Below are 27,896 nucleotides of genomic sequence, written 5' to 3'. Positions count from 1 at the left end.
TTTGTCAAATTCTTTTACCTGAATCGTTTATTTTAAATAAATAAATATATTAATCATAATATATTTGCTGCATTGTTCATTAATGTTACTATAAATATATATAGTATTTATTGTATATATAAATATTATATATAACTTGTTTACTAATTGGGTCCTTCTAGAAGGTCAAGAAATCGGAACATTTTGAAGTGTCATTCGTCCTTCTAGAAGGTCAATAAATCAGAACATTTTGAAGTGTCATTCCAGTCCTTCTAGAAGGTCAAGAAATCGGAACATTTTGAAGTGTCATTCTTAATATTAAGTTGCTCTTCCATCTCTTCATTATTTTTATAGATGAAGTTAATAATCCGAATTTTAACAACTGGCCATGAATAATAGTGATCGTATGAATATTCAGATTTTAATTCAGTTGAATATGATTCTCATGTAATTTCTAGTTATCAGATTTGCATTTCAATTGTTTTAATGTTTCCATTTTGGATTTCAAAATAAAATAGCCTGCTTTTTGTGTTTCAGTCATCATTGTAGAGGTTGTTTATGTTGTAGAAAATTACACACTGTGTTTTGTGTGTCAATCCTGGCTGTAGTGACTGTTTGTGTTTTAGAAAATTACACACTGGCTTCACATTGACAGATTTTGTAAGAATTTGGAATGGGTTTGGTCAAGATGTTGGTTTAACAATGTGTGGGTCTAAGATTTATTAAGAGCTGTGAACATTATTTTGATGCTTAATTGTTAATGTCAATGTTGGTAAAACTTTGGATTTATCTGAAAGTAGATTGGTGCTAACTACCTTCTAAAGATGTATAAAACTTTGGATTTACCTGCAAGTAGATTGGTGTTAACTACCTTCTAAAGATGTATAAAACTTTGGATTTACCTGCAGGTAGATTGGTGTTAACTACCTTCTAAAGATGTATAAAACTGCAGATTTACCTGAAAGTAGATTGGTGTTAACTACCTTCTAAAGATGTATAAAACTTCAGATTTACCTGAAAGTAGATTGGTGTTAACTGCCTTCTAAAGATGTATAAAACTTTGGATTTACCTGAAAGTAGATTGGTGTTAACTATCTTCTAAAGATTTAAGACTTGTATGAATCACCTTCACAAATATTGTACTGCTGGTTTTTATTATAAAAGGTTTCTGTTTGGAAGAACTGATTATTTCAACAATTTTCTTATTTTTACAGGTTTATTGGAGCAATGGTGCTCAGGTCAGTACTTTGTTGTTTTAAGTTAGACATCAGGTACAACTGTAAGTCTTGGTTAGACTCTCTTGGTGTAAGTATTCAGTTACTAACCACATCTAACTCCATAAGTGTGACTTTATATATTAGTGTGAAAGAAAGAGTTATGTTTTACTCTTAAATCTGCCCTAACTTAAAAGTTTATTTGTAGATTAGTTTGAGCTGAACAATCATTTTTAACTTTTAACCAACTTTATACATCAGCATGAGTCCAAATATTGTTATAGAAACAGTAACAACAATCAACAGTAAGTTAGCTATTCCCATGACGACCAGGATGGTATTAGCTTTCAAAAGTACCAAACCTTTATCAAAAAATGGACCAAGTATGATCTGTTGGTTAGCTTCTTAACTGTGGCTTGGAAGGTCCATGAGTTGACATTAAATGAAATCATAATTTATACTTTGGGTGCAGTATAGAGTGACAGTCAAACCTCTCTGTATGGATATTGTAATTCCACAAGGATAATGCTAGTTTTCTTCTGGCTGGTCTATTAGCTAAACCTTATGCACGTAGATCGGGTAACCTTTGTATAACTGTATACAAATAACTGACAACAAGTAATCAGAGAAGCACTTTTAAAATCTGCCATTAAGGGAGTGTATCGTTAAATAAAAATTATAGTTGTTGAATGAACAATTTTTAGTGAAGAATATTGACAGTTCACTAGAATAATCTTTGAAATTTATTAAATTTTAAACATACAGACAGTAAAAGAATATAAAAAGATATGTGTATTAAAGTGTCCACTGTCATATCTGCTGTGAGAATAGGGTACATAGTTACTAAAGTGTCCACTGTCATATCTGCTGTGAGAATAGGATACATAGTTACCTAAAGTGTCCACCTGTCATATCTGCTGTGAGAATAGGGTACATAGTTACTAAAGTGTCCACTGTCATATCTGCTGTGAGAATAGGATACATAGTTACTAAAGTGTCCACTGTCATATCTGCTGTGAGAATAGGGTACATAGTTACTAAAGTGTCCACTGTCATATCTGCTGTGAGAATAGGATACATAGTTACTAAAGTGTCCACTGTCATATCTGCTGTGAGAATAGGATACATAGTTACTAAAGTGTCCACTGTCATATCTGCTGTGAGAATAGGGTACATAGTTACTAAAGTGTCCACTGTCATATCTGCTGTGAGAATAGGGTACATAGTTACTAAAGTGTCCACTGTCATATCTGCTGTGAGAATAGGATACATAGTTACTAAAGTGTCCACTGTCATATCTGCTGTGAGAATAGGATACATAGTTACTAAAGTGTCCACTGTCATATCTGCTGTGAGAATAGGGTACATAGTTACTAAAGTGTCCACTGTCATATCTGCTGTGAGAATAGGATACATAGTTACTAAAGTGTCCACTGTCATATCTGCTGTGAGAATAGGGTACATAGTTACTAAAGTGTCCACTGTCATATCTGCTGTGAGAATAGGATACATAGTTACTAAAGTGTCCACTGTCATATCTGCTGTGAGAATAGGATACATAGTTACTAAAGTGTCCACTGTCATATCTGCTGTGAGAATAGGGTACATAGTTACTAAAGTGTCCACTGTCATATCTGCTGTGAGAATAGGATACATAGTTACTAAAGTGTCCACTGTCATATCTGCTGTGAGAATAGGGTACATAGTTACTAAAGTGTCCACTGTCATATCTGCTGTGAGAATAGGGTACATAGTTACTAAAGTGTCCACTGTCATATCTGCTGTGAGAATAGGATACATAGTTACTAAAGTGTCCACTGTCATATCTGCTGTGAGAATAGGGTACATAGTTACTAAAGTGTCCACTGTCATATCTGCTGTGAGAATAGGGTACATAGTTACTAAAGTGTCCACTGTCATATCTGCTGTGAGAATAGGGTACATAGTTACTAAAAGTGCAGAAAGACTGGATGGTTTACCAGCAACAAGGTTGTATTTGTCAGTGACAAATAATCCTAGAAAAACTTAGTTGTAGCAACTTCTAAAACTTAAACTGAATGTTTTTACAGGAAATAATTGGTTTATGGTTTAGAAACTATACAATTTTGAAGACATAGTTGGTTCTTTCAATAGATTATCTCACCTCATGACAAAGGAATTCAGAAGAGCATTGAGGAAAATCTTGAACCCTGGCCTTCCTCATGGAAAACTGAAGTCCTCAGTTCAAGTCCACCCATAAGGACCCTCTAGATAATATGAAGAGGAAATACTACGACTGTATGAGTGAGAACATTTATGAGAGGTACAGGTTTCAATAAATAAATATACATCATGTTATACCTAACACCAGGTTTAAATAAATAAATATACATCATGTTATACCTAACACCAGGATTCAGTAAATAAATATACATCATGTTATACCTAACACCAGGATTCAATAAATAAATATACATCATGTTATACCTAACACCAGGTTTCAATAAATAAATATACATCATGTTATACTTAACACCAGGTTTCAATAAATAAATATACATCATGTTATACCTAACACCAGGTTTCAATAAATAAATATACATCATGTTATACCTAACACCAGGTTTCAATAAATAAATATACATCATGTTATACTTAACACCAGGTTTCAATAAATAAATATACATCATGTTATACCTAACACCAGGTTTCAATAAATAAATATACATCATGTTATACCTAACACCAGGTTTCAATAAATAAATATACATCATGTTATACCTAACACCAGGTTTCAAGAAATAAATATACATCATGTTATACCTAACACCAGGTTTCAAGAAATAAATATACATCATGTTATACCTAACACACCTTTATAATTCTTTTAAACAATATTTGAGAAAGAATTCCATTTTGCATAAATTTGAAAGTTTAGTTTATCAATGAAGCTATGTGGGTATGTTCTGTAAGTATTCTAGTTGAATGTTTAGTTTATCAATGAAGCTATGTGGGTATGTTCTGTAAGTATTCCAGTTGAATGTTTAGTTTATCAATGAAGCTATGTGGGTATGTTCTGTACATATCCAGTTTGTCTTGCTAAGATGTTTTGTTGAACTATTTCTGCTTTATGGTAACTGGTATATTTACTTTGAAAAACTATTTCTCATAATGTTTCACAAGAAACATTAGCAGACAAACTTTAATTGAGGATTCAGTGAATACACAAGTTACAAAGTAAACATTTGAGAAGTGATGTGCAGAAATGGATTCCTTTTAAATTCTTGTGGAACTGTTTGTTGATAGAAAACAAACGTAGTTGTAGAATTATAACTTGATTGTGTGGGTAGTGTATGGTCAGTTTTTTAAAAATAGTTTAAATATTTAGTAATTAAATTATTGTTGTAACAAACTTTTGTGAACAGATGTTCAAGTTTATTTGTTCTTCTAAAAATGTTACTAATAATAAAACCCTATTTTAAGTAATACAGTGCTTTGTTTATCTTAAAATTTGTTTGCATCAAAAATATATTAAAATGAATTTCTTTGCTAAGTTTATACTTCATACCATAATATAATGTTTTAAAAATGGGGAAAACCGAGAAACAAAGTTAGATTAAAATATCCTTGAGAGTATAAACATGTAACTTTATTAAAGAAAAGTTGGGCTTCTTCAGAATAAGGTGCGAGCACGCATCAGTTAAGAATGTTTACAAATTAAAATAAACTTGTTTGTTGTGTAGGGAGATGAATGCCAAGTGTTCCTTGACTTTACTTTCACTGCCATGCATGGTGTGTCGTGATACTTTCATGGTGGAAGCTTTTATTGTCTGTGGATTCCAACAATTTGTTCCTGTACCAGAGCAGATGGAACCAGATCCAGATTTTCCAACTGTCAAGTTTCCCAATCCAGAAGAAGGGAAAAGTGCACTGGTAAGATAGTTCAGCACAAGGTTCTGTCACCTTGTGCTAATATATTGTGGTATTTAAGATGTATTCAGCAGAAGGTTCTGTCACCTTGTGCTAATATATTGTGGTATTTAAGATATATTCAGCACAAGGTTCTGTCACCTTGTGCTAATATATTGTGGTATTTAAGATGTATTCAGCACAAGGTTCTGTCACCTTGTGCTAATATATTGTGGTATTTAAGATGTATTCAGCACAAGGTTCTGTCACCTTGTGCTAATATATTGTGGTATTTAAGATATTCAGCACAAGGTTCTGTCACCTTGTGCTAATATATTGTGGTATTTAAGATGTATTCAGCACAAGGTTCTGTCACCTTGTGCTAATATATTGTGGTATTTAAGATGTATTCAGCAGAAGGTTCTGTCACCTTGTGCTAATATATTGTGGTATTTAAGATGTGATATAAATTCATAACACAGATTAAAACCAGTTTTATGTTTGAAACATATCTTGTCATTTGTTGACATAAATATGAAGAAGTTATTTACTGTCTGTTTGTTGGAAAGTTTCTGTAAGTATACATTCTACAAGAAGTTATGACTTTTTGTTTAATTGAAGGATAATTGTCATTCTGAAATAGTGAATATTCAAAATGTAATGTGAGAAAATGTGTTGTTAATATTTATAAACTCAGATATTATTAGTAAATGATTGTGCTATGTATTATGTTTTAGTGTTTCTGTAGGACTTTATAAGAACTGACAAACTATATTCCTGAAATACTTATGCAAGGTACTGTTAGAAACTAATTGTTTTAACAGGTGAAGAACAGATGTACGTATAATGTCAGTTTGGATAGAAACTTGATGTTTGTAACCATAAATTAAAAATGTTTGTTCGGTAAGGGGTTTATGAACTTCATGGTGACAAACATGAAACAAAAGCTAATATAGAAGGTAACAGTTTTGTATATAGTCTGATATTTGATGGATATGTCAGTAAGAACTTCCTTTAAATACAACTTTTTGTGTGTGCACTTGTAACGCTTTTTCTGATCCCAAGAACAACCCCTGACAGATGTGACATACAACCATGATTGTGGGGTGGAGGTTAACAACTTCTCTATAAAGACGTTTTTTCATATCAATAATATAATTTACTGAGATACATAAATACAACATATACAACATGGAACAGAGAGGTCATATGACCAGAGGTTGCTTCACAACTCGGCCTAGGTAATTTTATAGGTATACATAGGTATTTTGGTTTAAAAACTTTCAGGTCTTTAAAGGCAGTCAGAAACTTTTGTCTTAGTCCACATGTGGAACAAAGGTTTATTCTTTTAGCGAATGTGTTAGATTTTGAACTAGTGGCCCAGATGTAAATTAACGTGATTATGATTTACAAACAGATTAGGAAGATTATCAGCTTGAGGTTAGTTTAGGGACAGACCTGACTAATGTTTGTTGTTCACATGGCTAATGAAATGACAGACCTGACTAATCTTTGTGTTTCACATGGCTAATGTTTGTTGTTCACATGGCTAATGAAATGACAGACTTGACTAATGTTTGTGGTTCACATGGCTAATGAAATGACAGACCTGACTAACCTTTGTGGTTCACATGGCTAATGAAATGACAGACTCGACTAATCTTTGTTGTTCACATGGCTAATGAAATGACAGGCTCGACTAATCTTTGTGGTTCACGTGGCTAATGAAATGACAGACCTGACTAATGTTTGTGGTTCACATGGCTAATGAAATGACAGACCTGACTAATATTTGTTGTTCATGTGGCTAATGAAATGACAGACCTGACTAATGTTTGTGGTTCACATGGCTAATTAAATGACAGACTCCACCAATCTTTGTTGTTCACATGGCTAATGAAATGAGAGACTTGACTAATCTTTGTGGTACGTATGACTAACAAAATGCCACACTTGACTAATCTCTGTAGTAAGCATGGCTAATGAAATGACAGACTCAACTGATCTTTATGGTACAGATGGCTAATGAAATGACAGACTTGACTAATCTCTGTTGTAAGTGTAGCAAATGAAATGAGAGACTCAAATAATCTTTGTGGTACATATGAATAATGAAATGACAGACTTGACTAATCTCTGTGGTAAGCCTGGCTAATGAAATTACAGATTCAACTAATCTTTATGATACACATGGCTAATGAAATCCATCCAAGTTTCTGGGAGAAGCTGGAAATGTCTCAAGTTGATAAATGGAAGTTGCTGTGAAGAAGAGTCAAAGTGTTGATGTAGAAAGATTATGTGGGTGTAGACAAAAGCAACAAAACATTGAAATTATAGAATTTTTGTCAACTTTAAATTGTTTTAATACAACATATAACATTTTGTATGGTATTAGAATTCAAAGAGGATTACCTTATTAGATATTGGCTAGAGTCTAGCAATAATTTTAGTTCGGATATCTATTCTTATTTCTTTACTAGTTCTTTTAAATTTGTAGAATGGTCCCTTTTTAAAGCTGAGTTTAAAGGATCCAGGTTTAAAGGTGAAATTTTGGTTTAGTATGGTGTTGTTTTGTCAGTTAAGGTAGGGACTTTCTGATGTTTGGTTCTTTGTTTAAAATTATGATGTTTTATGTAAATGTAATGTGGTTTTTTTATGTTGTAATGGTGGTGAACATGAGATGTTTACTTCATTATGTTTGGTGAATGTAGCTTCCAGTTGTTTTCTGGTTTGTCTGATGTAGAATTCTGTATGTTTATTACACGCTATTTTTATAAATTGATACTAAAATAGTGCACTGAAAACTAACAACAAGACATTTCTTGATGTAATAAATGCCAAACTCGTGAACATTTAAAAGAACTTTGTTAAAAGTGCAAAACAAACAAAGATGGACAATATTTTTATTAAATTAATTTTGTCAGTTTGTAATATTTTATATGTATATAGTGATAATGAGATAAACGGATGTTTATGAAATAAACATGATTGATGAATAAATTATTTTACATAAAACACAAGCATAATTTTAAGCTGTATTTATTGAACTGCTATCCACTATAACTATTATTATACAGTGTACCAACTTGCTACATTATCTGACTACCTATACAGTTTATAAACTATTACTGTTAACCCTTGGGTATAACAGATGGCACAGCTTGAACTCATTTGTTCATTACCTGGTTATTGATTCTTTGAACAATAACTTCCTGTTAGATTTTACTTTTTTGTATCATGCTAGATGGGTCGGTTATATCTAAAAGTGACTACTGTAGTAAGTTTACGGACTGACAATGCTGAAATCCAGGGTTCGATTTCCTGCAGTGGCTATAGCAAGTAGCTCGATGTGTCTTTGCTCTAAAATAACCAGACAATAAATTTAAATTTGAAATGGATGTAGAATGTATAAATTTAATTTTTCAGTTTATTTAAACTTTTTATAAGAACAAAGTTTAGGCTTAAAAATGGCTTAAAATATTCCATTAATACAAGCTACATAGTAAGTGTCTACCATTTGTGGTTTTATATACATTTGTGAATAACTATTATTAATAAATCTCTATAAACTGATTTCCAAAAAAATATCACATGATAATCAACAGAGAGATTAAAAAGTTGTGTATCCAAAGTTTGATTACTGATTGAGTGACCAATAAAATGTTAGAAAGGACTCACTACTTGAGTTTGTTCGTTGAAAGTATTTGAAGTAGTCCTTACTTACTTAGAAGTAGTGAGTGAGTAATAACTAATAGTAATATCTGAATTCTCAGACCACAACTTACGAACAAGTTGGTTTTCAGCAGTCCTGTTATACTTTGATAGATCAGCCTGAATGTGATATTTATATATATACATTTAAACTAGAGATATTCAGTATGTAGAAATAACGTTTATTTTATATCTGTGTATTTGGTGAGTGTGCTGGTTGTTGTTCAACTGTTTAAGTTCTTGATAGTTGACCAGCTAACAGTTTGTTGTTTTGTTTAAGTATTCCTCAGTTTAGTTTATGGTCTTGTTTGGGGTACTGTTCAGTTGGATAACTTTGTATTTTGTTCTAGAGAGGTTATAAGTTTCTTTGATAAACTATTGTTGTTTGAGACTGCATTACACTTGAGTGGCAGTGTATTTTACTTGTCTGTTTCTAGAACAAAGTATTTCTTTTAGGGGGGTGTATATTTTTGTGACAGATAAATCCAACTTGTTCTGAACTCTCATATTTGTAAGCATTAAAAATAAGCAACAGGAAACTTCTGTAACTGTAATTATTACTGTGTTACAGTAATAGTAAAATGTAATACTGTTATAAACAAATATGTTTTTCCATAGGATTTGTCCATGCATACTGCCAATACCAATAACAGTTCCCTAATTTTGGCCAATGATCCAGACGCTGATCGACTAGCTATTGCAGAAAAACTACCAAGGTAACTAAGTGTTCCGTAACATTCAATAAGAAAAACCTGAAGAAGAAATACTTTAACAAATAAGTATACCGAAAGAAACAGCTCATTTCTAATTCTTCAAGCAGAATTAACATTAAGAATTTTTTTTTAGAAATGTACAATATGGTTTGTAAAAAAAAAAAAAAAAGTGTAATATTAATCAACAAAATTTATTAAGTCCATTGGAGTATTTTTATTTGGTGTTTGTAATTAATATTGTGTGTTATAATAATGATAAACTATTTAGAGATTCATACTTTGTTTAAAAACATGGTCTTATGTATTTCAAATATGAACAAAATGTTATAACTTTGTACTTTTATTTTCTGTGTAATTCGTTTTTATTCAGTAAATTATTCTGTCAATAACTGTCAAATGTAAGTTACTGACAGAGTAATTTATTTGTGTTTAATGTTGAAATATTTATTGAATCCATAATGTGTTATTAATAAGTAACTTGTGTTGTTGTTAACAAATGAATATTCTGTAATGCTAGTATTATGGGTTGTATTATTATTTTTACTGTTCAGTGGAGAATGGAAGGTCTTCACTGGCAACGAAACTGGAGCTCTTCTTGGCTGGTGGTTGTGGTATTGCCACAAGCAGGGTTCAGAGGTCAAAGGTCAGCAAAGAGTTTGTTACATCTGTCAAGGCTTGTCTTGTTTACTAATATACCTCAGTTAACACATCATTTTATTAAACAAAACCTGTTTAACTCTGTTGGTGTTGTAGTGCAGGAACTCAAAAGGACTGAAAGTACCACACCAACAGACTTTATTATACAGTTCTTCTAACTGTGGAAAGGAAATGTCTCATTTTACACACATCTTAGTGAAAGTTCAACTTTGTAAAAAAGGGTTTTATCTATTACTTTTCAAACTCAGTTTTATCTCCAGAGAAATAGTTGGTTGATAAATGAAATCATTTGTAATTATGGACAAATGTCCATTTGGTACCATTTAGAAGAATATGTTCACTTGTGTCAGACGTGACTTCAAATTGTTAAGGTTACAGTGTAATACACTAACTAATATCATACTGAAATAATAATAATGTTCATAGTTTTAACAATCCTATATGACAGAATATAATTTAATAGTCATTTTATAACAGATTGACAGAATATAATTTTAGTCACCTTATAAATGATTCACAGAATATAATTCAGTAATCACCTTGTAACAGATTGACAGAATATAATTTAGTAATCACCTTGTAACAGATTGACAGAATATAATTTAGTAATCACCTTGTAACAGATTGACAGAATATAATTTAGTAGTCACCTTTTAACAGATTGACAGAATATAATTTAGTAATCACCTTGTAACAAATTGACAGAATATAATTTAGTAATCACCTTGTAACAGATTGACAGAAAATAATTTAGTAATCACCTTATAACAAATTGACAGAATATAATTTAGTAGTCACCTTTTAACAGATTGACAGAATATAATTTAGTAGTCACCTTTTAACAGATTGACAGAATATAATTTAGTAATCACCTTGTAACAAATTGACAGAATATAATTTAGTAATCACCTTGTAACAGATTGACAGAATATAATTTAGTAATCACCTTGTAACAAATTGACAGAATATAATTTAGTAGTCACCTTTTAACAGATTGACAGAATATAATTTAGTAATCACCTTGTAACAGATTGACAGAATAAAATTTAGTAGTCACCTTGTAACAAATTGACAGAATAAAATTTAGTAATCATCTTGTAACAGATTGACAGAATATAATTTAGTAATCACCTTGTAACATATTGACAGAATATAATTTAGTAATCACCTTGTAACAGATTGACAGAAAATAATTTAGTAATCACCTTGTAACAGATTGACAGAAAATAATTTAGTAATCACCTTGTAACAGATTGACAGAATAAAATTTAGTAGTCACCTTGTAATAGATTGACAGAATATAATTTAGTAATCACCTTATAAATGATTCACAGAATATAATTCAGTAATCACCTTGTAACAGATTGACAGAATAAAATTTAGTAGTCACCTTGTAACAGATTGACAGAATATAATTTAGTAATCACCTTGTAACAGATTGACAGAATATAATTTAGTAATCACCTTGTAACAGATTGACAGAATATAATTTAGTAATCACCTTGTAACAGATTGACAGAATATAATTTAGTAATCACCTTGTAACAGATTGACAGAATATAATTTAGTAATCACCTTGTAACAGATTGACAGAATATAATTTAGTAATCACCTTGTAACAGATTGACAGAATAAAATTTAGTAATCACCTTGTAACAGATTGACAGAATCTAATTTAGTAATCACCTTGTAACAGATTGACAGAATAAAATTTAGTAATCACCTTGTAACAGATTGACAGAATAAAATTTAGTAATCACCTTGTAACGAATTGACAGAATATAATTCAGTAATCACCTTGTAACAGATTGACAGAATATAATTTAGTAATCACCTTGTAACAGATTGACAGAATATAATTTAGTAGTCATCTTGTAACAGATTGACAGAATATAATTTAGTAATCACCTTGTAACAGATTGACAGAATATAATTTAGTAATCACCTTGTAACAGATTGACAGAATAAAATTTAGTAATCACCTTGTAACAGATTGACAGAATAAAATTTAGTAATCACCTTGTAACAGATTGACAGAATATAATTTAGTAATCACCTTGTAACAGATTGACAGAATCTAATTTAGTAATCACCTTGTAACAGATTGACAGAATAAAATTTAGTAATCACCTTGTAACAGATTGACAGAATAAAATTTAGTAATCACCTTGTAACGAATTGACAAAATATAATTCAGTAATCACCTTGTAACAGATTGACAGAATATAATTTAGTAATCACCTTGTAACAGATTGACAGAATATAATTTAGTGGTCATTTTGTAACAGATTGACAGAATATAATTTAGTAGTCATTTTGTAACAGATTGACAGAATATAATTTAGTAATCACCTTGTAACAGATTGACAGAATATAATTTAGTAATCACCTTGTAACAGATTGACAGAATATAATTTAGTAATCACCTTGTAACAGATTGACAGAATAAAATTTAGTAGTCACCTTGTAACAGATTGACAGAATATAATTTAGTAATCACCTTGTAACAGATTGACAGAAAATAATTTAGCAATCACCTCGTAACAGATTGACAGAAAATAATTTAGTAATCACCTTGTAACAGATTGACAGAATAAAATTTAGTAGTCACCTTGTAATAGATTGACAGAATATAATTTAGTAGTCACCTTGTAATAGATTGACAGAATATAATTTAGTAGTCACCTTGTAATAGATTGACAGAATATAATTTAGTAATCACCTTATAAATGATTCACAGAATATAATTCAGTAATCACCTTGTAACAGATTGACAGAATAAAATTTAGCAATCACCTTGTAACAGATTGACAGAATAAAATTTAGCAATCACCTTGTAACAGATTGACAGAATATAATTTAGTAATCACCTTGTAACAGATTGACAGAATATAATTTAGTAATCACCTTGTAACAGATTGACAGAATATAATTCAGTAATCACCTTGTAACAGATTGACAGAATATAATTTAGTAATCACCTTGTAACAGATTGACAGAATATAATTTAGTAATCACCTTGTAACAGATTGACAGAATATAATTTAGTAATCACCTTGTAACAGATTGACAGAATATAATTCAGTAATCACCTAGTAACAGATTGACAGAATATAATCTAGTAATCACCTTGTAACAGATTGACAGAATATAATTTAGTAATCACCTTGTAACAGATTGACAGAATATAATTTAGTAATCACCTTGTAACAGATTGACAGAATATAATTTAGTAATCACCTTGTAACAGATTGACAGAATATAATTTAGCAATCACCTTGTAACAGATTGACAGAATATAATTTAGTAATCACCTTGTAACAGATTGACAGAATCTAATTTAGTAGTCACCTTGTAACAGATTGACAGAATAAAATTTAGTAATCACCTTGTAACAGATTGACAGAATAAAATTTAGTAATCACCTTGTAACAGATTGACAGAATAAAATTTAGTAATCACCTTGTAACAGATTGACAGAATAAAATGTAGTAGTCGTCTTGTAACAGATTGACATAATAAAATTTAGTATTCGCCTTGTATCAGATTGACAGAATATAATTTAGTAGTCACCTTGTAACAGATTGACGGAATATAATTTAGTAATCACCTTGTAACAGATTGACAGAATCTAATTTAGTAATCACCTTGTAACAGATTGACAGAATAAAATTTAGTAATCACCTTGTAACAGATTGACAGAATAAAATTTAGTAATCACCTTGTAACGAATTGACAAAATATAATTCAGTAATCACCTTGTAACAGATTGACAGAATATAATTTAGTAATCACCTTGTAACAGATTGACAGAATATAATTTAGTGGTCATTTTGTAACAGATTGACAGAATATAATTTAGTGGTCATTTTGTAACAGATTGACAGAATATAATTTAGTAATCACCTTGTAACAGATTGACAGAATATAATTTAGTAATCACCTTGTAACAGATTGACAGAATATAATTTAGTAATCACCTTGTAACAGATTGACAGAATAAAGTTTAGTAGTCACCTTGTAACAGATTGACAGAATATAATTTAGTAATCACCTTGTAACAGATTGACAGAAAATAATTTAGCAATCACCTCGTAACAGATTGACAGAAAATAATTTAGTAATCACCTTGTAACAGATTGACAGAATAAAATTTAGTAGTCACCTTGTAATAGATTGACAGAATATAATTTAGTAGTCACCTTGTAATAGATTGACAGAATATAATTTAGTAGTCACCTTGTAATAGATTGACAGAATATAATTTTAGTCACCTTATAAATGATTCACAGAATATAATTCAGTAATCACCTTGTAACAGATTGACAGAATATAATTTAGTAATCACCTTGTAACAGATTGACAGAATATAATTTAGTAATCACCTTGTAACAGATTGACAGAATATAATTTAGTAGTCACCTTTTAACAGATTGACAGAATATAATTTAGTAATCACCTTGTAACAAATTGACAGAATATAATTTAGTAATCACCTTGTAACAGATTGACAGAAAATAATTTAGTAATCACCTTATAACAAATTGACAGAATATAATTTAGTAGTCACCTTTTAACAGATTGACAGAATATAATTTAGTAGTCACCTTTTAACAGATTGACAGAATATAATTTAGTAATCACCTTGTAACAAATTGACAGAATATAATTTAGTAATCACCTTGTAACAGATTGACAGAATATAATTTAGTAATCACCTTGTAACAAATTGACAGAATATAATTTAGTAGTCACCTTGTAACAGATTGACAGAATCTAATTTAGTAATCACCTTGTAACAGATTGACAGAATATAATTTAGTAATCACCTTGTAACAGATTGACAGAATAAAATTTAGTAGTCACCTTGTAACAAATTGACAGAATAAAATTTAGTAATCATCTTGTAACAGATTGACAGAATATAATTTAGTAATCACCTTGTAACATATTGACAGAATATAATTTAGTAATCACCTTGTAACAGATTGACAGAATATAATTTAGTAATCACCTTGTAACAGATTGACAGAAAATAATTTAGTAATCACCTTGTAACAGATTGACAGAAAATAATTTAGTAATCACCTTGTAACAGATTGACAGAATAAAATTTAGTAGTCACCTTGTAATAGATTGACAGAATATAATTTAGTAATCACCTTATAAATGATTCACAGAATATAATTCAGTAATCACCTTGTAACAGATTGACAGAATAAAATTTAGTAGTCGCCTTGTAACAGATAGACAGAATATAATTTAGTAATCACCTTGTAACAGATTGACAGAATATAATTTAGTAATCACCTTGTAACAGATTGACAGAATATAATTTAGTAATCACCTTGTAACAGATTGACAGAATATAATTTAGTAATCACCTTGTAACAGATTGACAGAATATAATTTAGTAATCACCTTGTAACAGATTGACAGAATATAATTTAGTAATCACCTTGTAACAGATTGACAGAATATAATTTAGTAATCACCTTGTAACAGATTGACAGAATATAATTTAGTAATCACCTTGTAACAGATTCACAGAATAAAATTTAGTAATCACCTTGTAACAGATTGACAGAATCTAATTTAGTAATCACCTTGTAACAGATTGACAGAATAAAATTTAGTAATCACCTTGTAACAGATTGACAGAATAAAATTTAGTAATCACCTTGTAACAATTGACAGAATATAATTCAGTAATCACCTTGTAACAGATTGACAGAATATAATTTAGTAATCACCTTGTAACAGATTGACAGAATATAATTTAGTAGTCATCTTGTAACAGATTGACAGAATATAATTTAGTAATCACCTTGTAACAGATTGACAGAATATAATTTAGTAATCACCTTGTAACAGATTGACAGAATATAATTTAGTAATCACCTTGTAACAGATTGACAGAATAAAATTTAGTAGTCACCTTGTAACAGATTGACAGAATATAATTTAGTAATCACCTTGTAACAGATTGACAGAATATAATTTAGTAATCACCTTGTAACAGATTGACAGAATAAAATTTAGTAATCACCTTGTAACAGATTGACAGAATAAAATTTAGTAATCACCTTGTAACAGATTGACAGAATCTAATTTAGTAATCACCTTGTAACAGATTGACAGAATCTAATTTAGTAATCACCTTGTAACAGATTGACAGAATAAAATTTAGTAATCACCTTGTAACAGATTGACAGAATAAAATTTAGTAATCACCTTGTAACGAATTGACAAAATATAATTCAGTAATCACCTTGTAACAGATTGACAGAATATAATTTAGTAATCACCTTGTAACAGATTGACAGAATATAATTTAGTGGTCATTTTGTAACAGATTGACAGAATATAATTTAGTGGTCATTTTGTAACAGATTGACAGAATATAATTTAGTAATCACCTTGTAACAGATTGACAGAATATAATTTAGTAATCACCTTGTAACAGATTGACAGAATATAATTTAGTAATCACCTTGTAACAGATTGACAGAATAAAGTTTAGTAGTCACCTTGTAACAGATTGACAGAATATAATTTAGTAATCACCTTGTAACAGATTGACAGAAAATAATTTAGCAATCACCTCGTAACAGATTGACAGAAAATAATTTAGTAATCACCTTGTAACAGATTGACAGAATAAAATTTAGTAGTCACCTTGTAATAGATTGACAGAATATAATTTAGTAGTCACCTTGTAATAGATTGACAGAATATAATTTAGTAGTCACCTTGTAATAGATTGACAGAATATAATTCAGTAATCACCTTGTAACAGATTGACAGAATAAAATTTAGTAGTCACCTTGTAATAGATTGACAGAATATAATTTAGTAGTCACCTTGTAATAGATTGACAGAATATAATTTAGTAGTCACCTTGTAATAGATTCACAGAATATAATTCAGTAATCACCTTGTAACAGATTGACAGAATAAAATTTAGCAATCACCTTGTAACAGATTGACAGAATAAAATTTAGCAATCACCTTGTAACAGATTGACAGAATATAATTTAGTAATCACCTTGTAACAGATTGACAGAATATAATTTAGTAATCACCTTGTAACAGATTGACAGAATATAATTCAGTAATCACCTTGTAACAGATTGACAGAATATAATTTAGTAATCACCTTGTAACAGATTGACAGAATATAATTTAGTAATTACCTTGTAACAGATTGACAGAATATAATTTAGTAATCACCTTGTAACAGATTGACAGAATATAATTTAGTAATTACCTTGTAACAGATTGACAGAATATAATTTAGTAATCACCTTGTAACAGATTGACAGAATATAATTCAGTAATCACCTAGTAACAGATTGACAGAATATAATCTAGTAATCACCTTGTAACAGATTGACAGAATATAATTTAGTAATCACCTTGTAACAGATTGACAGAATATAATTTAGTAATCACCTTGTAACAGATTGACAGAATATAATTTAGTAATCACCTTGTAACAGATTGACAGAATATAATTTAGTAATCACCTTGTAACAGATTGACAGAATATAATTTAGTAATCACCTTGTAACAGATTGACAGAATAAAATTTAGTAGTCACCTTGTAACAGATTGACAGAATAAAATTTAGTAATCACCTTGTAACAGATTGACAGAATAAAATTTAGTAATCACCTTGTAACAGATTGACAGAATAAAATTTAGTAATCACCTTGTAACAGATTGACAGAATAAAATGTAGTAGTCACCTTGTAACAGATTGACAGAATAAAATTTAGTATTATCAGATTGACAGAATATAATTTAGTAGTCACCTTGTAACAGATTGACAGAATATAATTTAGTAGTCACCTTGTAACAGATTGACAGAATATAATTTAGTAGTCACCTTGTAACAGATTGACAGAATATAATTTAGTAGTCACCTTGTAACAGATTGACAGAATATAATTTAGTAGTCACCTTGTAACAGATTGACAGAATATAATTTAGTAGTCACCTTGTAACAGATTGACAGAATATAATTTAGTAGTCACCTTGTAACAGATTGACAGAATATAATTTAGTAGTCACCTTGTAACAGATTGACGGAATATAATTTAGTAATCACCTTGTAACAGATTGACAGAATAAAATTTAGTAGTCACCTTGTAATAGATTGACAGAATATAATTTAGTAATCACCTTCTAAATGATTGACAGAATATAATTCAGTAATCACCTTGTAACAGATTGACAGAATAAATTTTAGTAGTCGCCTTGTAACAGATAGACAGAATATAATTTAGTAATCACCTTGTAACAGATTGACAGAATATAATTTAGTAATCACCTTGTAACAGATTGACAGAATATAATTTAGTAATCACCTTCTAACAGATTGACAGAATATAATTTAGTAATCACCTTGTAACAGATTGACAGAATAAAATATAGTAATCACCTTGTAACAGATTGACAGAATAAAATTTAGTAGTCACCTTGTAATAGATTGACAGAATATAATTTAGTAATCACCTTCTAAATGATTCACAGAATATAATTCAGTAATCACCTTGTAACAGATTGACAGAATAAATTTTAGTAGTCGCCTTGTAACAGATAGACAGAATATAATTTAGTAATCACGTTGTAACAGATTGACAGAATATAATTTAGTAATCACCTTGTAACAGATTGACAGAATATAATTTAGTAATCACCTTGTAACAGATTGACAGAATAAAATATAGTAATCACCTTGTAACAGATTGACAGAATAAAATATAGTAATCACCTTGTAACAGATTGACAGAATATAATTTAGTAATCACCTTGTAACAGATTGACAGAATATAATTTAGTAATCACCTTGTAACAGATTGACAGAATAAAACTTAGTAACCACCTTGTAAAAGATTGACAGAATCTAATTTAGTAATCACCTTGTAACAGATTGACAGAATAAAATTTAGTAATCACCTTGTAACAGATTGACAGAATAAAATTTAGTAATCACCTTGTAACAGATTGACAGAATAAAATTTAGTAATCACCTTGTAACAGATTGACAGAATAAAATTTAGTAATCACCTTGTAACGAATTGACAGAATATAATTTAGTAATCACCTTGTAACAGATTGACAGAATATAATTTAGTAATCACCTTGTAACAGATTGACAGAATATAATTTAGTAATCACCTTGTAACAGATTGACAGAATATAATTTAGTAGTCATCTTGTAACAGATTGACAGAATATAATTTAGTAATCACCTTGTAACAGATTGACAGAATATAATTTAGTAATCACCTTGTAACAGATTGACAGAATATAATTTAGTAATCACCTTGTAACAGATTGACAGAATAAAATTTAGTAGTCACCTTGTAAGAGATTGACAGAATATAATTTAGTAATCACCTTGTAACAGATTGACAGAATAAAATTTAGTAATCACCTTGTAACAGATTGACAGAATAAAATTTAGTAATCACCTTGTAACAGATTGACAGAATAAAATTTAGTAATCACCTTGTAACAGATTGACAGAATCTAATTTAGTAATCACCTTGTAACAGATTGACAGAATAAAATTTAGTAATCACCTTGTAACAGATTGACAGAATAAAATTTAGTAATCACCTTGTAACAGATTGACAGAATATAATTTAGTAATCACCTTGTAACAGATTGACAGAATAAAATGTAGTAGTCGTCTTGTAACAGATTGACATAATAAAATTTAGTATTCGTCTTGTATCAGATTGACGGAATATAATTTAGTAGTCACCTTGTAACAGATTGACGGAATATAATTTAGTAGTCACCTTGTAACAGATTGACGGAATATAATTTAGTAGTCACCTTGTAACAGATTGACGGAATATAATTTAGTAGTCACCTTGTAACAGATTGACGGAATATAATTTAGTAGTCACCTTGTAACAGATTGACGGAATATAATTTAGTAGTCACCTTGTAACAGATTGACGGAATATAATTTAGTAGTCACCTTGTAACAGATTGACGGAATATAATTTAGTAGTCACCTTGTAACAGATTGACGGAATATAATTTAGTAGTCACCTTGTAACAGATTGACAGAATATAATTTAGTAGTCACCTTGTAACAGATTGACAGAATATAATTTAGTAGTCACCTTGTAACAGATTGACAGAATATAATTTAGTAATCACCTTGTAACAGATTGACAGAATATAATTTAGTAATCACCTTGTAACAGATTGACAGAATATAATTTAGTATTCACCTTGTAACAAATTGACAGAATATAATTTAGTATTCACCTTATAACAGACTGACAGAACATAATTTCCTGAAGTATATCTTAATTAACTCAGTTAGGAGTCTTACCTGAAGAAAAACATCCAATTAACAGAAATGTGAATTATTTATGGTTATTTTGGTAACAGGAAACTCTTGCTGTTAGCATAGGAGTTAGATATATTTATCATTTACAATAATATTGAAAGTGTAAAAAGGTTTAACCTTAATATTTTTATATGCATATAAATGAAACTTGTAAAATTTTCTTTCAGTGTGTAATGTTACTAAGATTTAACTTGTACAGAACTATATCTGTATTGTTACTAAGATTTAACTTGTACAGAACTATATCTGTATTGTTACTTAGATTTAACTAGTACGGAACTGCAACTTTACTGTTACTTAGATTTAATTAGTACAGAACTGCAATTTTACTGTTACTTAGATTTAACTAGTTCAGAACTGCAACTTTACAGTTACTTAGATTTAATTAGTACAGAACTGCAATTTTACTGTTACTTAGATTTAACTAGTTCAGAACTGCAACTTTACTGTTACTTAGATTTAACTAGTACGGAACTGCAACTTTACTGTTACTTAGATTTAACTAGCACGGAACTGCAACTTTACTGTTACTTAGATTTAACTCCTACAGAACTGCAACTTTACTGTTACTTAGATTTAACTCCTACAGAACTGTAACTTTACTTATATTTAACTAGTACAGAACTGTAACTTTACTGTTACTTATGTTTTTACAGCATCTGATGTATACATGATTTCAAGCACTGTGTCTTCTAAGATTCTTAAAGCAATTGCTAAACGTGAAGGATTCAACTTTGTGGTATGTTAAAATTTTTATGAAAGTTTTAAAGGCAGTTTTACAGCAGAAGTAGTGCAAACATCTTTAATATTAAAAATAATGTAAAATTATTTTTGTTACCCTATAATTGATTGTCTAGGCATGTGTTGTTTAGGTATAGAGAAGGTAATTGCTAAATAGAAAAATAGTCCAAATGAGCTGATTTAATGAGGGATTATTTTGAGTCTTGTTTTAATGTCAAGAGACAGATTGTAAACTGTTCTTATGGTTTTACTTTATTTACCATTTTAAATTACCTCCAAGTTATTCAACGAACTGTTACTGTGTTGACATGTTAACATTTATAAAATTGTACCAGCTGTGTGTTACTGTGTTGACATGTTAACATTTGTAAAATTGTACCAGCTGTGTGTTGCTGTGATGACATGTTAACATTTGTAAAATTGTACCAGCTGTGTGTTGCTGTGATGACATGTTAACATTTGTAAAATTCAACCAGCTGTGTGTTGCTGTGATGACATGTTAGCATTTGTAAAATTCAATGAGGTATATGTTTCTTTGACATGTTAACATTTGTAAAATTCTTAGTACTAGACCCTTCAAATTCATTGTGATCGCATGGTAACATTGTGACACACCTGTCTACAAGTACAGAACAATAATATGTAAAATACTGTTATGTTACAGATAAATATTTTCAAGGTTTATGTAGGGAAATCATGAAATATGAAAAGTGTTTGAAAATTAAGTGTTACAAGTCAATAAAAAATAATATATATTCTAGTGTTTGTGTAACCGTCCGAGATGTTAATGTTGTACTTAACAACTGGAGACGTTAGTAACTGTTAATGTTGTGTTCAACAACATGAGACATTAGTAACTGTTAATGTTGTGTTCAACAACTGGAGACGTTAATAACTGTTAATGTTGTGTTCAACAACTGGAGACATTAGTAACTGTTAATGTTGTGTTCAACAACTGGAGACATTAGTAACTGTTAATGTTGTGTTCAACAACTGGAGACATTAGTAACTGTTAATGTGCTCAACAACTGGAGACGTTAGTAACTGTTAATGTTGTGCTCAACAACTGGAGACGTTAGTAACTGTTAATGTTGTGCTCCTTTAAAGTAAAGATAAAAGATTATTTTGAACCATAACTTTTAGGAGTAAGTGTCTTTATTAACAAACTGTTAATAAATAGTAAGTGTTAAACGTTAAGCTGTTTTTGTAATACTGGTTGTTATGAACAAAGTTCCAAGTTGTTAACACTTTAAGAAATGTTTATGTTATTTTATATTACTTGCTAACCTGTTCAGTAGTTCTATGGTTAAACAAATGTATTTTATTACTCGTACTTTAGGAAACGTTGACAGGATTCAAGTGGATGGGAAACAAGGCGTGGGAACTAATGAACCAAGGAAAAACAGTGTTGTTAGCATTTGAAGAAGCTATTGGTAAAGTTTATATCACATTATTCTGTCAGAAGAACCATATTTCTGGTGAACCTTTGTGAAACTAGTTGTGTGGGCAACTTTCAAACTTAAAGAACTATACTATGAAGAGTTCTGATATGTAAAGCTACAAGTTATATTACTGTGTCCAGAAGTCATTATTATCTGTATATTAAGCTGGTACTGAGTGATGTGTTCTAGTATGGCTACTCTAACGAATAACTCACTGAACAATAGAAACTGTTTCTTCACATCTCTCTATAACACTCTTTGTATATTTTAATTAAATAATGGCTAGTAATCACTTTAAATTAACGTTTTCTTTATTATTTCTTTTAAATATTTGCTGAACTTCTGAATTTTCTCCTTCTGAGTTCTCTGTTCCAGTTTTGTAAAATGTACATGAATCTATGTTGTTGTTCAGGGTACATGTGTGGAACCACCGTGCTGGACAAAGATGGAGTAGGAGCTGCCATGCAACTAGCACAACTAGCAGCTTACTTAGAGACCCAAGGAAAATCTCTGCGTCAACACTTGGACTTTATTTACAATGAGTAGGTTGGACTTGACTGATGTTATCTCACTCCAAAACTTTATTGGTTAAATGTCTTTGTTCTGATGTCCATTAAAAATAGTGAGAAACAGTGTTTAGTTCTGGAGTTTTTGTTGGTCATTTTCAAATCAAATATGAAAACGTGTTTTGGTATTTTGAACTTACTAATAATTATTGATAATGTATGATTTGAACATTCAGTTCAAGTGTTTGTCAGTATTATAATCTAGTCCTGTTTCACTGGTTATATCGTAGCTCATATTGGAATGATAAAAGCCTGTCCTTAGCTGAAGCAATTGAAGTGTTAACTGCAGATGTTTGAGTTGTTGGATATGTTTGTGTTTAATTTGAGAATCCAATAATTAGGAAAATTTACATCTGGAACAACAAAAGTATTGCAAGAAATATACAGAAAGTTTTAAACTATTTCTTACTACCTGTTAAGTTTATTTTTTTAAACCTGTGGGTTTAACTTCTTTTTCCTGGAACAGGTATGGTTACCACGTGTCAAACAACTCTTACTTTATTTGTCACCACCAACCCACTATTGAGGCAATGTTTCATAGGCTCAGAAACTTCAATGGTCCAGAAACAGTAAGTATGAACTGATTAAAACCAGTGAAAGTTTTATATAAATGTTTATTTGTTTTAAACTGCAGATATTTCTGAAGAGATCACTCATTCATCATTAAAATCTAGTCAGACAGACATTGGAGAATAACGTATTGAATGATTTTTATATTTTACACAGTTATTTCAAGGTTTCTCATTTCATCAGTGCACATCAATCAAGTGACAGTTTTGACAGTAAATTTAATTCAGAAGGAGTATTCTGTTGTTAAAGATAATGATTTCATAGTCTCGACACTTAATCAAAGATTCTAAGTAGGATTCACTTAGGATTGAATAACAGAAAGTGCTTTCCTTGTTGATCTCATTTGATTGAAAACAAATAATACGATGTGATTGATTCAAGGTTATGTATTTTCAATTATTTTTTTAGAAAAAAGAAATGTACTAGTGAGATAAAACAATACAGAAAAGCCTAAAGCAAATTATTAGTAATTTCACTTCTCATCCAACTGGTGCAGGTTTCATTTAAATAAATAAATTTTGTTATTTGTTTTAAACTTTCAGTTTTCTATCTCTTTATTCCTGTAGTACCCAGACAGTTTGGAGAGTTATGTGATTCAAGGTGTTAGAGACCTTACTACAGGATACGACAGCACTCAACCAGATAAAAAAGCTGCAAGTAGAAATTCGTTTTTCTTTATCTTAGGCTTACCATCTGTTCATGTAATGTAATGTGCCAACACTTCAAACACTAAATAATCTGGTGTAGAACCATAAATTCCTACTTTATAGCTTCTTTAGTATTAACATTAGAGTTTAGTTTTGGTGAAACTAATAAAAACTTGTATTTTAAATTATGTCAGGGAATGAAATTGTTTCATTCCTTCTTCCGTGACCTGACAGAATAAAACAACTTGGATGTTTGTTTTGGTAAAGATTTTATTAACTCTTGTTGTAGCTAAAGTAACACAAAATATCCCTACCCCAGTTTTAAGATTTTAACTTTTCACCTCATTACATAAAACTGTTAATATTGCACTAACCCCTGTATAAAGATATTAAAGTTGTGCATTTATTTTTGAATATGTAGTTCTTGTAATGAGACTGTTAGTTAGATTGTGACATGAATAAGCTGATAGAAGACTGAAAGAGGATTCTCATTAAATTTTGAGTTATAGAACTTGCACTGTCTGTACGTTTAGCATGTGTGAATCCTGGTTTTCAGGTCAAAGGTTAGAACACTTATGACTTAGTATCTAGTTTTATCACACAGTGACTTTTATTATAAATTTACCAATGAAATATAATTTAGACACAACATCCAATGATTATCTCTCTTTGTTAAAACTACACACGATTAATATGGTAGCACTTAGTAATGTGGAATTCTGTAACCAGGCTGGAAAGAGTTTGAATAGTGAATTTGGGTACATTGGACATGAAAGCTGTTAGTTACTGTCTAATGATGATTGAGATATTTTTACCTCTATCAATATATTGTTTAAGATATATCATTCTTGTAGAATGGCTATAAATAAGGTAAAAGCTACTTATGAAAGTATATGATTTCTAGACTTCTGGGACGTGTGTGAAAGTGAAGATATTTATTTCCAGGTTTTACCTTCTAGCAAGTCAAGCCAGATGATCACATTTTATTTTGAGAATGGTTGTGTTGCTACTCTCCGGACAAGTGGAACTGAGCCAAAGATCAAATATTATACAGAGTTTTGTGCAAAGCCAGGACAAAGGTATATATGTATATTTACCAGACTAACTCTTTAAACCCATGTTTTGCACATTCTGCCAGAATTATTCTCATGACGTCTTAACAGTTATCATCATATGTCATAATATTTTCTTAATTTTGTTTTTCCCTTCGACACCAAAGGTACCCACAGGAAGTATTGTGTAGTAGATAGCCTCAAACCTCTTCTGTTGAACATTTGGCAATAGAGGTGTGTGTAGAGAAACAGGTGAGTGGTGAAGTAGTCTTGAATGGTAGGTCATTTGTAGATGTCCATTGATATCATCATCAGCAACTCATAGTGAGTTGACCGTCTCTGAGCAGTTGTTTTCTTTACAACTTGTGTTTTGATGTACTTGATGACAGTGAAGGTGTTACTTATACTTTCTGTGAACAGAACTCTGCAACAGTCAAGTTGTGTTGAGCTATCATAGATACTGTATATATCATGCCTTTCTTTGTAAGTCATTATTTGTACATGACTTATCTTACAAAAATACTTCAGCCCAAGCATTACCTTGGGCTCTTGTAGTGGTCATAAATCTAGGAGGTAGATCAGGTCTAGCTGAGGCTCATTTCAGTGACCACTTTGTACCAGTAGGTCCTGGTTGGGACAATGTCCCCCTCCAATCAGCTGATTGAGAAACACACTAACTGGGTCTTGTTGGTTCACCACTAGAGTCCCTTTCAAAGTCAAATTCAGAATCAGAACCACAATCATCATCATGCCCTCCTTTATCTAACTGATTCAACAGACTCATCCTTTACTGAGCAGTAAAACATTTTGATGGCCTCTTTCAATTCACCATCTTTGCTTTACAACTGACAAAGAAATTTTTAGACTACACACACACAAATACAAAAAATACTGAAAAACATAACTTGTTGATCTGCTTCGTAACAAATGAGAGTGCCCAGTGCTTCATGGAACTTCTGGTTTGTATGTATAAAGGTATAACATGGTTTTGATTTGTTTTCAGTCAATGTTATTGGATGCTGTCATTATCCAATAAGTTAATTAGGATTTTCATCTGATTGCTGGTAGCTTCCACTCAGATTTAACTTAATGTTTAGGGACAACAAAGTACCTGCTGGTCCATCTAGGCTGATCCATCCTGTAAGCCAAACTAAAACTATTAAATAAAAAAACTTAAAGCCAGCCCCTCATCATTACATATATCTATCAAGATTTCTTTTAAACTAACTCAAGTTTACTACCTCTACAAAAAAAGCAATCAGAAAGCAAAAATTTGAAAAATAAAACTCTCTTAGATGAAGATTGTTCCTACCTTGCTAAATTTATATTTATGTTGCATAGTTCTATAATTCTTCCTGTTAAGTATGAAAATACTGATGCATCAACATCACCAATTCCTTTTACAATCTTAAACACTTCAATCAGACCCCATCTAACTCATCTTTTTTCAAGACAAAACATTTTTAAGGACCTAAATCTCTCTTCATATTACAACCCCTCCAAAGGTACTATTTTAGTAACCTTCCTCTGAACCCTTTTCAACAATTCAATGTACTTGTACTCACTATTTCTTTAGATACAACCTAAAATACTATTTGCTGTACCACTGTTAACAGAACACTGGTTGGATGAGTTAAGAGACTGATCAACCATTACACCAAGGTCCTTTTCTTTCACTGTTAAGGTTATTCCCATCCAAATTGTATTTATTACTCTCCCTCATTGTTTGACTCTAGCATTTCCCGATCAGTATATATGAAGTTCAAACCATCCATAATTATCACTTCATTAACAACTGAAATATTAATCTCACTGTAAAGTTTCTCACTGATTTTCATCAGTTTCATCTGATGGTTTGTGACAAATTCATATTAACTGTTTTTTCTCTTGATATCCACTAACAAAAACCAAAATGGACTTCTTGCTATTGTCCTTAATACTCTCAACTGAAACAGGATGTAACCCACACTTTAAATAGAACCATTTCTCTTTCTTTTCTACTCTGTCCATATTAAATAACCTTTAACCATGTTTTTAATAAAAATTTCTACCATCAAAACCATCTAACCATATTTCAGTTATTCCCGTTGTTTCAAAGTCTTCTATTCCTACCATTTCCATGTCTAACCATATTTCAGTTATTCCCGTTGTTTCAAAGTCTTCTATTCCTACCATTTCCATGTCTAACCATATTTCAGTTATTCCCGTTGTTTCAAAGTCTTCTATTCCTACCAGTTCCATGTCTAACCATATTTCAGTTATTCCCATTGTTTCAAAGTCTTCTATTCCTACCAGTTCCATGTCTAACCATACTTCAGTTATTCCCATTGTTTCA

At 30.4% G+C, this 27,896-nt stretch overlaps 1 pseudogene across 1 annotated transcript in view; it reads left to right on the top strand.

Annotated features, from left to right (window-relative positions):
* The first annotated feature begins 739 nt into the window (after positions 1-739).
* The window catches only part of LOC143228469 (phosphopentomutase-like), a 35,888-nt pseudogene continuing 8,731 nt past the window's right edge, over positions 740-27,896 (top strand). Inside the window, exons 1-12 of the transcript XR_013015338.1 lie at positions 740-751; positions 1,194-1,217; positions 3,327-3,440; positions 4,916-5,105; positions 9,411-9,508; positions 10,057-10,148; positions 21,200-21,282; positions 22,624-22,717; positions 23,139-23,268; positions 23,759-23,861; positions 24,429-24,515; positions 25,455-25,588. The product of XR_013015338.1 is annotated as a phosphopentomutase-like (transcript). The remainder of the gene's footprint in view (positions 752-1,193; positions 1,218-3,326; positions 3,441-4,915; positions 5,106-9,410; positions 9,509-10,056; positions 10,149-21,199; positions 21,283-22,623; positions 22,718-23,138; positions 23,269-23,758; positions 23,862-24,428; positions 24,516-25,454; positions 25,589-27,896) is intronic.

The sequence above is a fragment of the Tachypleus tridentatus genome, chromosome 10 (assembly GCF_004210375.1).
Source record: "Tachypleus tridentatus isolate NWPU-2018 chromosome 10, ASM421037v1, whole genome shotgun sequence".
In the NCBI taxonomy this organism is placed as follows: Eukaryota; Metazoa; Arthropoda; class Merostomata; order Xiphosura; family Limulidae; genus Tachypleus; species Tachypleus tridentatus.
Note: the sequence above shows the minus strand (reverse complement) of the source record. Positions and strands in the feature narration are given on the sequence as shown.